This window comes from Sinocyclocheilus grahami, unplaced genomic scaffold (assembly GCF_001515645.1).
Source record: "Sinocyclocheilus grahami isolate Dianchi unplaced genomic scaffold, SAMN03320097.WGS_v1.1 scaffold1023.1, whole genome shotgun sequence".
Classification (NCBI taxonomy): Eukaryota; Metazoa; Chordata; class Actinopteri; order Cypriniformes; family Cyprinidae; genus Sinocyclocheilus; species Sinocyclocheilus grahami.
In genome coordinates, this window is record NW_015506202.1 from 179244 (window position 1) to 197691 (window position 18448).

At 35.3% G+C, this 18448-nt stretch overlaps 1 protein-coding gene across 1 annotated transcript in view; it reads right to left on the bottom strand.

Annotated features, from left to right (window-relative positions):
• Nucleotides 1-18448, bottom strand: part of plxnb2b (plexin b2b) — a 221883-nt gene that overhangs the window by 116268 nt on the left and 87167 nt on the right. Inside the window, exon 3 of the mRNA XM_016251008.1 lies at nt 4824-4967. The gene's annotated coding sequence lies outside the window, so the exon portion shown is untranslated. The remainder of the gene's footprint in view (nt 1-4823; nt 4968-18448) is intronic.

The window sequence follows — 18448 nt, forward strand, 5'->3', positions numbered from 1 at the left end:
AACTTCCATCAACATAACCAAAATGACCACTTGCTTGCACAGGGAGCGTGCTGGGGACTATTTTCAGGCGCTGCGTAAAATTATTGCACCTGCTGCACCCATGGTACGGCAGCAAAGTTCCTTGATTATTACGCCGGAATGAGAGTATAGTTCCTAGCCATATCGGCCTAGAAAATCGCAACTTTTCAACTTAGTACATGATGTAACTACAGAAGAGTCAAGTTTTAAATAGGAAAAATATAGAAACTCTTCGGTCATTTTTGAGCGAGATGCAAACGTCTAATCAGATTCAATGATCTATGCTAATCTACAGCTAAAAGTGCTACTGCCAGACCCGGAGATCGGCTGAATGGATTCGAAAACGGTAAACTCAACTGTTTAACTCTAGGGGAGTTGGAAAATGAGCCTATTTTCAAAAATAGTGGAGTGTTCCTTTAACCATCATCCATCCATCTATCAAACATCCACCCATCCATTTAACTATTTAACCATTCATCCATCCATCCATCTAACAATCTAACCATCCACCCATTCATCTAACCATCTTACAAATCTAACCATCTAACATCCATCCATGCAACTATCCATCATCTAACCATTCATCCAAACATCCAACCTTCTAAACCATCAAACAATCTAACCACCAAACCATCCATCCATCAATCTAAACATCCATCCATTTGTTACTTTATATACATTTTCCCAAAAGTTCAAACAAGCCTTTGTCGAGCCAGCAAGATTCATAGTTTGTTTTGACTAACTTTGCTTTTCTATTTAAAAATCACAGTTACATGAACTTCTTTGAGTTTCACTTCCTTAAATTCAAATTGCAATTCTGCATCCTGTTTCAAATACAGAAATTCAACTGAAATTTTAAATGCATTCTCAGTTTAGTTCCCACAGCAGCATGATTTCAGGAAACATCTGCGTCTGTAGCACAAAATTTGAATAGTGTTGGGGATTTAATCAATAAGAATGAGAATGCTTGGCTTAGTGAGAACTGCTAAAACAGGACAAAAACCCAGACAAGTACAGGAGGATTGAGAACGTCCTCTGGATATTTAAAACTTCACGTGAAAATGTTAAAAGCATGTTAATGCTAAATCTCAATGGGCCTGAACTCAGCTCAGGGTGAGATGAGAGAAAAACAAGAAGAGAGCAGAAGCTCTGATGAGAGGGAAGAAGAAACAAGGGCACGATGAATGAGAGTAGAGATGGAGCAGGTCTGGATGCTGCTGATTTTTCACTCAGAATCGCATTGAACCGGAGAAGAAAAATCAATCACTGATACCTGCACTGACCAAACATATTGATGGCTGTCAAGATTAGCAGGGATCAAGCTAACCCGTCTCTCTCTCTCTGTCTGTCTGTGTGTGTGTGTGTGTGTGTGTTACTGCACATTCAATCATCGCTTCAATCATCGCCGAAGAACAGCAGACCTGAATGCCTCCAGCGCACAGATAATCATTTAGCATTTTTAAAACGCTGCTAATTAAGCGGCTGTCCTCTCTTTAGTCAAACACGAAGCTAAGTGAATACACTGTAAAGGACAGTCGTTTTGGAGCGAGTCAGACCACCTCTTGTTCAAATTACCACACACCGGTAATCAACAACAAAAACGCTCCTGTTCATCCTCATCTGCACTTTCCATTCCTGACGCCCGTGGAGAGAGTGTTCGAGAAGACACTTTAAAACTATAGTTTGTCAAGCTACTCATTATTTGAAGTGAACATCAATTGACATTTGCAACCCATTTAACTTACATAATAAGATGTGTGATTTGACTTTATCCATCTGGAATCGATTGGATAGTGAAAATAATGTTTCTGAATCTTTCTTTTTATTCTTACCACTAGATAATGAGGTCATTTACAGCTGCTTATCATTAATGTAATTAATGTATAAAATGTTAAATGGAGTCAATATTTTGTCATATATATTACTTTTAATCCATTTCACACTGACAAAATGTCATTAATGTGTCTTAAACTTTTACAAACTAAACCTTAATCAAACTTTCAAACATTTTAACCAAACCTAGTTTATATATAAAACATTATATATAACACATACAACATTTATTAATATACATATTAAAGAAAGTATATACTTGTTTGATATTTAAACAGGTGCATCTCAATAAATTAGAATGTCGTGGAAAAGTTAATTTATTTCAGTAATTCAACTCAAATTGTGAAACTCGTGTATTAAATAAATTCAATGCACACAGACTGAAGTAGTTTAAGTCTTTGGTTCTTTTAATTGTGATGATTTTGGCTCACATTTAACAAAAACCCACCAATTCACTATCTCAACAAATGAGAATATGGTGACATGCCAATCAGCTAATCAACTCAAAACACCTACAAAGGTTTCCTGAGCCTTCAAAATGGTCTCTCAGTTGTGTTCACTAGGCTACACAATCATGGGGATTAACATTTATTAATGTATCAAAGAAAGAATATAGTTATGATTAAATATTTTCTTTCTTTGCTTTTCTTATCTCGTTTTCGAACCCCAAAATATTAACAATTGAACAAAAAAAAAGAACCTTTGGCACCTAACAGTTTTGTCAATATTTTTGTAAATAATAAGGCTAAAACCATAAATGTTTTTACCAGCTACAAACTCACTTTCGCTACATTCACATGTGGAAAACTCATTTTCCACCATCAAACCAATTCCTAATAAAGCAGAAATGCATCACTCTTAGGGATGCAACGATTAACCGCGAGCCGGATGAAAATCAATTCAAATATGTGACAATTCATCTCGGTTGAGATGCTAAACAAAGTTAGATGGTATCTTTTCTTTTCATCTTGCTTCATGAATGCATATTAAAGTTCATAATTGCAGCGCTCCTTTGTTTACAGCGGAAACCAAGAACACACTTTAAGCGCCACCTGCTGGCAGAGAGTGAATCCGTGTCTCGTTCAGCTCGTCTGCTGTTTCGGTTTCTGTTTCATGCAGATATTTTTATGTATAGTTTCAAAAAACTGAAGTCAAACCATTCTGTTTTTGCTTCAAATTTCTAAATTATACAATTTAATTTAGATCAAAAACTGCTCGTGTTGCATGTATGCAGCATCTTTGTTTGGATCATGATTAAAATGCAGTTGTTGCCTCTAATTTTAAATGGAAAGAGCACAGACAAAGCCTTATTTTGTTGAAGAGATTTATTTTATTTGTGTTACTTATTTATTTGATTTGGGGCTTGTTTTAAAATTTCAATGTAGTTTTGTTATTTACATTTACATTATATTTACATTTTGACATTTAGCAGACACTTTTGTCCAAAGCGACTAACAAATGAGGACAATAGAAGCAATCAAAACCAACAAAAGAGCAATAATTTACAAGTGCTATTTTAGTATATTATTATAGTGTTATATTTCAATTTCACAAAGAAATGTGCAGCATTTTGTCCAAGCAATAATACAAGGACACATTTAATTTATAATTTGTCTTAAATCTCATTTTGTTAAAAATAATAATAATCGTGAATCGAATTGAATCGTGAAATCAAAATCATGAATCGAATCGAACCGTGAGTTGAGTGAATCGTTACATCCCTAATCACACTACAGGATTAAAATGAGTTGCATATGCGGTTTCATGTTGACTTTAACCACGACTGAACCCAGAGCTCAAATCGAGAATCCCACCTCCAAACTAACAAGCTATCGCCTGAAGACAATGTGTTTCCTGACAGAAAGCCTCACTGTGAGAATCTCTCCAGACGGCCAACAGGTGCATCACCTTGAGACCCTGAATACAGAGCGAACAGGAGCAAACAGACAGATTTCACTCTCACAATGCGTCTGAAGCGTTTTGTCAAAGCTTCCTCTCGTTCAAGGCTGCTGGTCTGTACCTGAGAAACAGCTGCGGAGCCCAGCCTGAGTCAGCCCTGATCCGCACAAATAAAACACAAAGCCAGCACATGCAAGCTTATCAGATATTAAAAAAACAAATGATATGAGCAAGAACGATTTCTCATTTCCTCTCTGAGACCCCAGGAGTTCATCCTGTGGCTCCCGTGGAGGCGGTTGAGAGGCACACGCGATCAATAAACAAAATCCCTGTGGACATCTGTTTGGACAGGTGCGCTGATTAAGAGGGGCACGTCAATGGGCATCTCCGATACAACACCGGAGGAGACGGCATCACGGGGACACGGGCCAGATGGTGACGGGCGGGTCAGAATAAACCAATAAGCCACCTGAGGCTGAGCATTACCATGCGAGGCTTAAAGGAATAGTTCACGCAAAAATGAACATTTGCTGAAAATGTACTCACCTTCAGGCCATCCAAAGATGTAGATGAGTTTGTTTCTTCATCAGAACAGATTTGGAGAAATGTAGCATTACATCACTTGCTCACCAATGGATCCACTGCAGTGTACGGGTGCCGTCAGAATGAGAGTTCAAACTGGAGTGGTGTGGATTACTTGTGGATTATTGTGATGTGTTTATCAGCTGTTTGGACTCTCATTCTGACGGCACCCATTCACTGCAGAGGATCCATTGGTGAGCAAGTGATGTAATGTTACATTTCTCCAAATACTGCCAATGCATCCATAATGCTACATTTCTCCAAATCTGTTCTGATGAAAAAACAAACTCATCAAAATCTAGGATGGCCTGAGGGTGAGTACATTTTAAGCAAATTTTCATTTTTAGGTTTAACTATTCCTTTAACTGTGTTTATAGCATTTATAAAGACAGAAATACATAAATGTTCACTAAAAATGAAATTAGGAACAATAAATCACAATGAGCAATGCTAATTCTTGGCAAAAACTGAAAGCATAGTTCATCATTTACCTGCAGGCTGTTTGCGGTGTTGTAAAGGGTTGAAGCAACTTGGTGCATTAATACAGAGCTCAGGTGGAGACGTGGCGTGGTGAATCTGAGTCCAGCTTGTGTTGTCTTCTGGTCCTGTCCTCCTATCGTTTGGTCTCAAGATATCTGTTGTTCAAAAAGACAAAAATAAAAAAGTGAAATATATTAGAGCTATAAGCTAGGTTATTTTGTTCAAGCGTAGCTCCAAAAAGATTTTAGTGAATCAAAAACATCCAGTGTAAACCAACCGATTCCTGAACAAGTGACTCTTATGAGCCAGTTCTTTATAAGGAACTGAAACATAACACGCAGAGCAAATGATTCCTTTTTTCCTAATTTTTCTCTGAAGTGAATCTAAACACATATTGCACAAAAAGGTCCAGACCAAATGATACCTGAACAAATGACTCATGAGTAGGGCTGGGTATCGAGTTCGATACTTTTTAGGCACCGACCGAATTGCCTCGATACCATCGAGTATCGAAAAACCAAATTTCGATACATAAGGGGTTAATCTCATCAGCGTCAGTGAGCCAATAAGCCTGCAGCACTAGCCGGTGTGTTCAACTAGAAGAGGTGCGGCGCAGATCGATCATCCGCGAGAGCTATTCGAAAGCGCACGGAGCAGTCTGCTCTCTTTAGCTCTCGTGGTACTGTAATACACCGATCGGTCTGCACAGTCTGTCCGGGTCAAGTCGAACACACCTACTAGTTAACACCGGTTACACTCAGAGATGTGGCGCACACGTGAGGCTGTAGTGTGAATGCGTCCCAGCCCCCATAGATGTTATGTGTTATGTGACCATTCATGCAAACTGTAGCATCATGCTACATAAGACAATAAATATGATTTATATTCCGCTTTTACCCAAAATCACTTTAAACCACCATCGAGTGTTTGTAATAACTTCCGATTGCCGTCTAATGTGTGTTTTGGCCATGTAATGTTGCTGAAATGAAATATGTTATTACCTCTGAGTCAGAGCAGCGATCATGGAAGAGAGAACACAAGCAGACAGCGCTGGAAGCTTCTAATGCTCATCAGTAAATCAGTGGAAAATAAATAGAAATCATGATTCTGTCTGAGCTATGCGTTTTAAAATGAACACTAACTAGTGTAAATGTAGCCTAACAGATGTGTAAACTGAAGACTATTTGAGCTTTATTAAAACTATTTATTTTGTTGGTTACATTTTGTTCCTTTGTGCAGTGGCTCAGGAGATGAGTCTTTGAGATTGTATAAACATCGACAAGCTGAAAAATAAAACCAAAGTTTTTTTTTTTTTAGATAATGTAATCTTGTTAAAATGTATTTAATAAAATTGGTATCGAAAAAAGTATCGTTCAGGAACCGGTATCGAAAATTTTTGAATGATACCCAGCCCTACTCATGAGCCAGTTCTTTACAGTGACTGAAACGCATACAGTGTAACCAGTGTAGACCAACTGATTGCCAAACAACATACTTCTTTTGAAAGTCAATGAAAAATATGTCTCTAATTAGTTGTTTGTTTTTAGTGAATCAAACACATGTATCTTGCTGTCTTTGTTTTGTACTTAAGACTTTGAGACATAAATCATTGTGTACTTCATGATTATGTTAATGTAATTGATGGGAAATGATTCCATTATTTGGCAATGCCACCACACTTCATTTCCTAAATATTTCTTCTTCAAAATACAGGTATTAAGGCTCATTAATAGAAGCAGACTTGTTACATTCCTTAAGAACTGCCATTCTTAATCATAAACATGCAACATGATTGACAGGCTAAGACTTCTAGCCACTCTCCAAATCCTTTTTATCATCTTTTCACAGCATCTGGATCTGTCACAGAGATAGATCTGATGCCTCAACACTCCTATTTCAGCAATAGCTATCAGCTAGTGGAGACGTTTTATCTGTGATATTAAAGCCATTCCTTATAGCACCTTTAATAGGACAAAAGCATTATGAAAGATTGTTTGACGGATTGAAGGACTGTTTGCAGATGTCATATCTCTCTCAAAGCGTCAATTATATGATTCTTCCTGTTTTTTCTGCACCTGCCCATAAGAAATACCACCATATACTGTAGTGTATGTTAGTGTTATTTGATGTGGTGGCGCATTGTTACCACATTTTTTCCACTCAATTATATTGTAATAATGAAATGTCATTTTAACTAGGGCTGCACGATTATGACAAAAATCATAATTGTCGATTATTCCCTTGAAATTGTAATTGCGATTATTAATTACGATTATCACAATTTACATTGAATGATGTTTATACCATTGTTTGATGCAACTGCATGCTGTATTTTTATATGAAAATAAACTAGCTGAAAACACTCACTAAAACTTTTAGTGCTTTTCTATAGTATTAAGCCTCAAATGTCAAATATACATTGGATTTGTTTCTTCTTTAAATGATAAAAAAGTTAAAATATGAATGGTATTATAATGTTATACTAAAACTAAAACAATGGAAAAACCCTTAAGATAACATGTAGAAAGAAAAAAAACATATCTTAAGCTTAAGAGTTAAGAGTTGCTGTTGTTAAAACAACATATTTTCTCGTAATCATGAAATGTTGTTAAAACAATTTCTGTCATGACTACTCTCGGAGGGATTGGCATGGTAATGTACATGGCAATGTTAATGGGTAGAGCAAGTACCGAGACTTTCTACTGCCAATACATCCACAACATGCTGCTGTGAGCATGTAAGAAATATTGCTGCTGCAAATATAACATACATGAAATAACCCCCATATAGCATACATGAATCACCTCGTAGCAGATCTATACAGGTGGAGCTGGGGAAGGTGGGGGGTTTCTGAAGTAAGCTGCAACTGCTACGGCAAGCACTAGTCATATATTTGAATGCTGAGCAGTGAGCTCATTGGCTGCCGATACAGGAGAGAACCAATCAGCTGTGCCATGTGATAATGATGTAATTAGGTCAGATTGAGTTAGACCTATCGGACTGCGCCATCTAGCGTTTCATGCCAGAACTCTATGTATTTTCTCATAATGAGATTTTGTTGTTAAAACTATATTTTCTTGTAATAACAAGATGCTATTTCACTTAAACAAAATATTTTCTTGTAATAATATGTAATGAAAATGATATATTTAATAATAATGAGAAAAAAAATCATTATTACGAAAAAATATATTGCTTAAACAACATTTTCTGATAATAACAAGATATTATATTTCCTTTAAACGACATGACATCTCATTATTACAAGAAAAGATTTCGTTTAAACAAGATAGCATCTCGTTATTACAAGAAAATATAGTTTAAAAAACAAAATCTTATTATGGTAACAGCAATGCACCACTGTAATTTTAGTATCACTGAGATACTTAGTTTGTATTTTTATATTACCCATTTTCAATTTTATGATTTTTTTAAAACAAGTCAATATTTTTTCCCCTGTTTTAGTTATTTAACAACATCAAGTTAAACTACATGAAAATGAGAAATTATGCCTTAGCAACTAGCTGAAATTAAATAGGTTTTAGTTTTTTTTTTTCATATTTGATTTTTATTTCTGTTAACATTTATTTTATTTCAAGTAACATTTTAAAAGTTTTAGTTAACTATAATAAACCTGCTGTAGATAAACTACAAGCAGACCAGAATCAGAGCGAAAAGCTCCATCTGAGCTCTTTCACAGCCCTCACAGAAGGAACAGGAAGTTGGTGCGCGTTCGATCTGGTGATGGGCCAAGCTCTAGATACCAACGGTGCGAGGAAAGCGCTCCCATGGCAACAGGATGAGATTGGTTTGCTTAGCCGTGGTCCGGTCCGCTCACGCTCTAATGTAAAGAGACAACATGCTGGAATTAATCAGCGTGTCAGAGAGGAGGGAAAAGTCAGGAGAATTTCATTTGAAGACAAAAGAAATTAAAGCCATTTCTTTTTTTCTCCCCCCTCAACACACATATCCCTGAATCTCCTGGGCTCCGAGGACACGGAGTTACACCAGACGGCAACACGCAGACATTTCTCACCGAAGAGACAGCGATTTTATAGCAGAGACGAGTGAATGTGGGTGACAGAGAATGACAGAAGACAGCAAAAAAAAAAAAAACTAAAAAAAACTCAAGGCGTCTTCACGCTAGATGTTTCCTTTCAGCTCTGCCGGAAAGACAAACGTCAGACTCCGTCAAAATCCTTCAGACTTTAAAACAATCAAGTTTTCATGTGACAAAACGGCAGCTGTCACATGAATATGCTTTCTAAAGGTCATGAGTAAAGAGAATACCAGAATTGTATTCTAACCTCAGACTTCCAGGTTAAACCTCAAAATCAGATACTCACGAGTATTTATTATGTATATAGTGAAGTGAAGTGACATGTGGCCAAGTATGGTGACCCATACTCGGAATTAGTGCTCTGCATTTATCCCATCCAAAGTGCACACACACAGCAGTGAACACACACACACCGTGAACACACACATGGAGCAGTGGGCAGCCATTTTTTGCTGCGGCGCCCGGGGAGCAGTTGGGGGTTCGGTGCCTTGCTCAAGGGCACCTCAGTCGTGGTATTGAAGGTGGGAGAGAGTGCTGTACATTCACTCCCCCCACCTACAATCCCTGCCGGTACGAGACTCAAACCCGCAACCTTTGGGTTATGAGTCCGACTCTCTAACCATTAGGCCACGACTTCCCCTCATATCGCATACAGCTGAATATATTTCAAGCCTGACCTATAATATGATACGCATAGTAGCATATTTGGAAACTTTGTCATGATGCTAACATGGCAAAGTCATTCAAATAATCAGTATTGATGTATAGACTTGTACATTATAATTTAAATTCATACATTTTAATGTGATCGACACATGGTTGAAGTTAATTTAATATTGTATTTCTGTTTAATCACTGACGGACCCCTGCGGTACGGCTGCGGACCCCCTGTTGAAGACTCCTGCGGTATGCCAATATTAGTACATACTGCCACAGCATAATGCATTTGATATTTTAGACCCCCACGTTTTGTTTGTATGTAAGCATTAGCATCTAGCTAAATTCATTACTTGGTAAAAAAAAATCTGCCTTGCATTCCACTTAATTTTTCTTCAACTGAAGCAATGAACAAATTACTCTTATTAACTCAGTTCTTGTTAGTGAATCAAACACATATAGCACAAACAGTGCAGACCAAATGATTCCCAAACAATTGACTCTTTTGAACCAACTTTTCTTAGTGAATCAAACACAAAGCAAAAGAACCAATGATTCTCAAACTGGTTCTTGTTAGTGAATCAAACACATACAGCAAAGACAGTTCAGATTCCTGAACAAATAACTCTTTTGAATCAATTCTTGTTAGTGTATCTAACACGAACAGTACAACACAAGCAGTGCGTGCAAAATGATTCCTGGACAAATAACTCTTTTGAACCAATTCTTGTTAGTGAATCAAACACGTACAGTACAGCACAAACAGCGCAGACCAAATCATTCCCTCAAAAATGAAAAAATCCTCTTTTGAACTGGTTCTTGTTAGTGAATCAAGCACATACAGAACAAACAGTGCAGCATAAGGATTCCCAAACAAATGACTCTTTTGAATCATTTTTTGTTAGCAAATCAAACACAGAACAAACGGTGCAGACCAAATGATTCAAACAGATGATTCTCTTGAACTGGTTCTACTGAACCAAAGACAACGCAGAAACAGTGCAGACCAAATGATTCCAAAATAATGACTCTTATGAACCAGCTCTTCTTAGTGAATCAAAAACATACTCCACAACCAGTATAGTTATAGACATTCAACTTACTGTTTCGTTCTTAAGGCTCACGAGATGTGGATCGGTTTACGGATTGTTCATGTAGTTGATGGGAAATTATCCCATTATTTCGCAAACACTTCTGGTTTACAAATATTTCTAGCTCAAAAGCACTACAAAAATCATTAACAGACCCATTTAGGAAATGAAATCTGAATCCCAAAGGAAAGCTTTACTATGCTAACCTCACACACTATTTGAGAGCTGGTTTATGTATTGGGATTCAGCTGTAGCGTGTAACTGAGCTGGAGAAGCGTGTTAGTGTCCATGCGAGTAAAGCCAGAGGTTTGATGCTGTCAGCGAGACAGACGTTGCCCTCAAACCATGTCCCTGCTCGGTTTACTCTGAAACTGCCAACATAAAGATAGATTTGGTCTCAGAAGGAAACATAAGACATATAAATCCAGATTCTGGCCTGTTTCTCGTTTGCTTGGTTTTACCGGAGGAAACGCTGGTCAGTGATGCTGAGGTGATTTTGAAACACAAACGTTTGTGAGGTGAACGGCGGAGCAGAGACACATGATGCTAAAACTTCACTGGAAGAGAGTCTGCTATCACAGATAGAAACCCCTCCATCCAGAGCAAATTCAAGAAATCTATAGCACAATAGAAAACAACACTCTGGTAACACTTTAGATGAAGCAGAGTCTTCACAGAATCTAAAATTAACTTTGCAACACCCGCTACTGGCAGATGAACACAATCCATATCAAATATTTTAGAAATTCAGTAATATAAAAATATTGTAAAATATATTTCATATATAATATTTATTATGGACAGAAGCTTTTCTCAGTTCACCTAACCTTCATGGGTCTTATTGGCAAGTATACGGAAAATAGTGCAATCAATCAATAAAACATTTGTTTAATTTAAATGTATTTATTTTTTTAAAGGGGTCATATGAAGCTGCTAAAAAGAACATTATTTTGTGTATTTGGTGTAATGAAATGTGTTTATGCGGTTAAAAAAGTTAGTTAAAAAAACACATTATTTTCCACATACTGTACACTATTGTTTTTCCTCTATGCCCCGCCTTTTCGAAACGCGTTGATTTTTACAAAGCTCATCGGTCTGAAAAAGCGAGGTGTGCTGTGATTGGCCAGCTATCCAGTGCGTTGTGATTGGCCGAATACCTCAAGCGTGAGACGGAAATGTTACGCCCCTTACCATACTGTGATATGTCCCGGGCGGAGCGATGAGACAAAAACATTAAAACCCATTATAAACGAGGCATTTGTTGCATCCAGTGGGGACATAATTACCGAATATTTAGAACAAGCCGTTTTAGGTAGGTGTGGCTGACTCTTAACTTTTATAAAGAATATCTCTTTGGATTTGAGACTTTAGTCTTTGCAAATTTACAGATCTTCTTTATGCACCAAGAGCTTGTAACACTCCAAAGAGAAAGAAAAAAATGAAATCGCATCATATGACCCCTTTAAATAAAAATTAATAAATATTAGGAATAAATATACAATTTATTTATAATAAAATTTCTATATTCATATATTTTATAAATAAAAAACAATTCAATAACAAAAATAAATAATAAATCAATATTAATATTATAATAAATAAATAAATAATATAATAAATATTAATATAGAGTCAATAATTTGTATATTTATGTATTTATATATTCATTTATTTTATAAAAAATGCTTATTCAATAACAGTTATAAATAAATAATTAAATATATACATTTGTTTAATTTAAATGTATTTAATTTTATTTAAATAAAAATAAATATTAGGAAGAAACATACAATAGAATGATTTATTCTTTAATTTGTTTATATATTCATATAATTTATACATAAATAAGTATTTATTCAATAAATAGATAAATAAATATTAAACAATAGAATAATAAATTTTTATTTATATATATATATTTCATAAATAAAAATGAATGATTATATAATAACAGTTGTGGTTTAATGACACTGTTTTCAGCTAAAAATGGAAAACTTTTTATGCATTTTGGCCATTAATTTACATGACGATGCGTTGTGGGGACCTGAAATGCAAACTTTTGAAACGGGTTTCAAAGTGCAATTTTTTTGAAAACAATAGTTATCATCTTCGTGCTACTATGAAAAGTGTGAAAATGGTGACGTCATGCACTTGCGTATTACATGTTCAGTAATGTTTCTTTACAAAGTGACATCGCCATCTACTGGTCTAGCATGATAATACAGCGTTTATAGTCATTTTTGCGGATCAATGTGAACGGGATCATTTTGACAACGTTGTTGCCTGTATGCAAAACTTTTCAAAAATGCAAAGTGAAACATTTTCCATCGCCATGCAAATGAACCCTAAAATGGAAAGTCTGTATCAGGAATGGGAGTAAACTAAATGAAAGAAAAACTGCAAAAATAAACAGCAAAATACTCCTAAATAAAGTTCATACACTTATTGAAAAGTTTCTCAAATAACATTGAGTTCTTCAAAAGCCTTTAACCAGCACTGCCTAATTGAACCTCAAATCTAAACACACCACGTGCTATGCGTATATTTATGGAATAAATGTTCAGCCGTATGTCAGGACAGAAATCCAGCAGATGGTTCATGTTCTCTCACAGTTATACAAGCAGCAGAAAAACTCACTCACTGCTTGGAAAGTTTGTGTGCGAATGAGTGTGTGCAAAGAAACAAATCCCCAGCGCAATGTTCGCCGAGAGTTTCTGTTTCATTCCAGCCCATCGGTCAGGATATCTCCTGCACGAAAACCATCTGACCCCCTGTGGCCTCCAATGGGACGGAATCGCTCATCGTTTCCACTCAGGACTCGTCATGTTCCCCAGATGCGGCCCTGGAGGTGACGGTCTGCTGGCCTCTCTTACTCCGCTACTGAGCGTATAAAGAGTCAAATCTTTTCTGCTACAAAGCAGACTGAAGTCCAAAGGCAGTCAAAACACTACAGCAGCTACATCCTGCCAACAAACGTCTGGCTATAACTGGAAACACACTCGCGCTGAGGCTCCGTCAGCTGATGCAGGTCTCGTCGAGGACAAGAGTTCACTGAGAGTGCAGGAGACAGAGAGAGACACGAATAATTAGCAGTGTTTGCTTCGGCTCATGCTATGGGCTTGTGATCTGTGATCCGAACACTTAGTATGCTGGCACATCATTCTAGTACACAACTTCAGAGCCATTCATTATAGATAGACAGACAGACAGACAGACAGACAATAACAATAATAGTTTATTTTGTATATTTAATGAATATTCATTATTATTTATTTGTTATATTTATTTTATTAATAGTTTATTTTGTATATTTTATGGACATTTTTATACATTTATTTTAGTACTATAGATTTATTTATTTATTTGGGATATTTGTGTATTTATTACTACACACTGATTTTGTTATTATTACTATTATTTAACAGATAAACATATACATATCTTAATGTTAAAATAATAATAGTAGATATTAATATTATTACAAATGATAATAATAATAACTTTTATTAAATAAATAATTTAAATTTAATTTAAATTAAATTTAAATAAATAATAACAATTAAATAAAATAGTAATTTAAATAAATGTATTTATTATTATTATTATTATTCATTTATTTAGTTTGTTACTATTACTACATGTATCAGTTAAATATACACATATTGTTATTGTGTATACACAATATTCACAATGTTATTGTGCTTATGTTTGGATATTTATTATTATTATTATTATTTATTTAGTTAGTTAGTTTGTTACTATTACTATATTTATCAGTTAATATAATAGTAATAGTTATTATTATTTATTTTTGTTACTATTACTGTAATTTAAATATATATGTATTAATAATAAACAAACAAATATGAATAGATCAATGAATAAAGAGTTATTTAATAAAATATTCATTAAAATATGATGAATAAACATAAATATAAAATAATTATTTATTCCTTATATTTTTTTAAATAATGAAATAATATTGATTCAATAAAATGTATACATTATTAATGAACAAAGAATGAATATTAAAATAATTACATTTTTATATTTATGTCTTATTTTTATAAACACAAAATATAAGCAAATAAATGTTCATATTTCTTCCTTATATTTTGAGTGGCTTCATGTGAATTTAGGAGAGAGATACATCCTACAATTTTCACTTAAGGAAAATTTGTTAATTTTAGTAGTTTAACTGCAAGTATTAAACAAATAAATACATTTCCATAGATGACTTCAGAGCCAAGCACTGACATACAAAGAGCTACACAAATAGACAACATTTTGTAAAAGGAAACTGCAAGAAAAACATGCCAAATTTAGTTAAATCTTTAATTATGTGCATCTGATTCATCCACACGAGTGAGAAGTGTGTGTGTGTGTTGAATCTGATCCGTATTTAAAGCTCCGGATGCTCTTTCCGTTCTGCCGCGCCTGACCTTGCCGCCGTTCCCTGGAGATGAGCGACGGACGTCAGCGCTCTGCCAAACAGGCGTGGCCTTCATTACCCAGCATCCCCTTCCCGCCTAAAACAAACCGTAGAGGGCAGAGCGAGAGAGATGCAACAGATGCCCAATTCAACATTGTGCCCTCCTGAACGCAAATAGATAAATAAACAAACCCAATGCTGGGGCTATACGAGCAGGCAGAGAGAAATCAGCGCTCGACGGCACTCCACAGATTCGACAGCTGGCACCGATACCCTCCACAACCTTCTCAAGAGGCCGCGGCCGAAAGACAGAGACAGGAAGTAGATAACATTTCTGTGTCTCTCAGCTCCAAGTCTAATTAACACTCGAGCGCATACAAGTCGGCTAAAAGTGTGTGTGTGCATGTAGGAGGTGACTGTCGGAGAGATCGGCGGATGAGCGCAGCCTCGTCTGGAGGTGAGACAGTCTGGCGGGTGATAAAGATGGATGAGAGGACGGCCGGAGCCAGGAGAACGCAGCCAATCGGGTCGCGGGCACACATGGCCATTTCTATTTCTCACACACGCTCATTTACTGGTGCACCTTTGGCTGACTTGTCAAATATTTGTCTTCCCGTTTCATTTATTCGCCCTGCTAATTATTAATGAACTACAGATTGCGCTAATTGCTTCATCACTTAAAGAAAATGATCTCTCAACGCCGGATTAATGAGGATCGTCGTTTCGGCAAATGTATCATGAAATATGAGCTAGCCGCAGCTTGAAAGCAGTGCTAAATAATTTAGAAAACATCTACATGCCCTTCTAGCTAGCAAAAGTGACTCACCTCAAATAGGTAAATACAGGAGTTTTGGGGGGAAATTATATAAAATGTGAGCAAAACAATAAGCTGCTTCAAAAAAATATTACAGTGTGAAAATATATAAATATGTAAATCTAAAACACTTTTGGTAAAGTGATATAAAAACAAAATGAGCTCACCGAGCTTAAATGAGCAGGTTCTAAAATATCAACAAACTATTAAAAGTGACTCAACTTAAGTTTAAAACTATGCAAATTCAACAGACTTGAATTATCTTTAAATATGAGTTAAAAGTGACTCAACTAAAGTTTTAAAATGCGTAAATTCAACAGATTCAAAAAAATTATTTAAATATGTTAATACATTTATAAAGTGATTAATAAATATGAGCTAGTTAAATACAAAGTAGCTATAACTTGAAAAAACTGAAAAAAAGTGTCAATTTATTTTTGACAGTAGGAAAAAAACATATGCAAAATATGCAAAACTAACCAGTTTCGGGCAAAATTGTCATAAAATAGGAGCTAGCTAGAGTGAATATTACAATATGAAAACCTAGTAGATTTTCTGATTATAATATAGACCAGTGTTATTTTAGTATCACTGAGATACTATTAATTTTTTATACATTTTTCAGTTTTTTGTTTTATATTTACTTTCTCGTTTTAATTTGTTACATTTATATTATTTTGTGTTTTTGTCATTTATATTATTATTATTTTTAATACATCTATAGTTTTTCATGATTTTTCAATAGTTTTCATTATTCATTTTTTATTTTACTTTTAGTTATTTTAGAACAACAAACTAAATTAATATACACACATAATTTGTATACATATGTATTTGTTCCTTATATTTGTACAAAAAATATACAAAAATATAATAAATACTGAAAATAAATGTTCATTCAAAAACATTTAATATTATTAATAAATATACATTTTAAATATTTATATATGGATTTTAGATATATTCCTTATTTTGTTATTTTGATGTATAAATTATATATATATATATATATATATATATATATATATATATATATATATATACATACATACATACATACACACACACATACATAAATAGAATTATTTATTTTTATAATAATAATAAATAAAAAGGTTACAAAAACATCATATCAATTTGTCTAAACAACTTACTTCAGGCACTTAAGCAGAAGACTTCACATCAAAAGGTTTTTTTAAGATCATGAAAAACATGAAATGAAATGGAGTGGAATGAGTCCACACATGCCATGTGTGCTAAAGGACATTCTGGTCTGGGCATGACGGGACGGGACGCACAAATCATGCAGATCCCAAGATGCCATGCGATGAGATCACACGGCTTCTGTCATTTCTTTCAAAGCTCGTTTTTTTCTGGAGGTTTTACATAATGTTGGTGTCCGCAGTGGGTTCTGCCGCCTCTATCATTTACACCCAGGCTGCCTGGAGATCTACATCACCATTAGACTGTGAGCCAATTAATTTCATCTCTTCTCCAGCATTCAGATATGAAAGCGCTGCCATCAGGAGAAGGGAGCCACGATTTTTTACATCTCGCCACATTCCAGCGTCTGTCCCCAAAAAATGCAATTACACGGCTGCGAGCGTGCGAGGAAGAGCAGATAGAGAGAGAGAGAGAGAGGGGCAGGGCGAGCGGATGGCGGCCCGGTTTCTGCCTCTGTTAATGGGTAAGTTGTTTTCTGGCTCTCTCCATCATCCGAGAGGGAAGAGCCCGGCTCTATGGCAACTTCAAAGCAACGGACAACAGTCTCTCCATTTCTGCGGCTGATTGCTGAGCAACATCCAGACACACACACAGACACATGTCCTGCACTGCAACCTAGATTTCTGGAGCACATGTACACATAACAAGGCCACATCCTTCATTAATTTAATTTTCTTCTCTTGAAGTCAGCTTATAATGTTATTCAAGGTTTCTTGGACCAAAAGCATGTTTCTCATTCTGTTCTGTTTGAGCTACAAGAATAATATATGAAATCATATTCTTTGGTAACAAGAAGTGAAGTTTTACTTTTCCAAGCAAAAAAGATGATAAAAAAAAAAAAAAACTTACTATAGAAGGAGTTTTCTAGGTTATATCATATGAGTTAGGTAAAAAGTAAACTAAAAGTAATCAAAAAAGTAGTCACAATACATTACATATTGTGTGATCCAATAGATTACTTTAAACTTTACAAAATAAAGTTCTGTAGTTTGCATGTGTGTGTGTATATATATATATTATATACATATATACACATATAAACATACATGAACAACAATATCACATTAAACCACAGAAATTCCCAAATTACATTTCCCTTACATTCAACTTCCAAAAGTGCATTCCTCTTTGCCATGTTACATTACTTTAGTTGACTAGTGCTATATGCTGTATTAACAAAAACATAAATGGCATTAATAAAAACACTTACACTGACAAGCTACGCAATATCGCATTCATAATTCAAAATTATGAAGGCGATATAGCAGTGATCTATGGCTCTGTGTATTAAATGCCGCTCCATCTGAAAGCACGTAATGGAGATTTACTATTAATCACAGAACCGGCTTTACTGACGA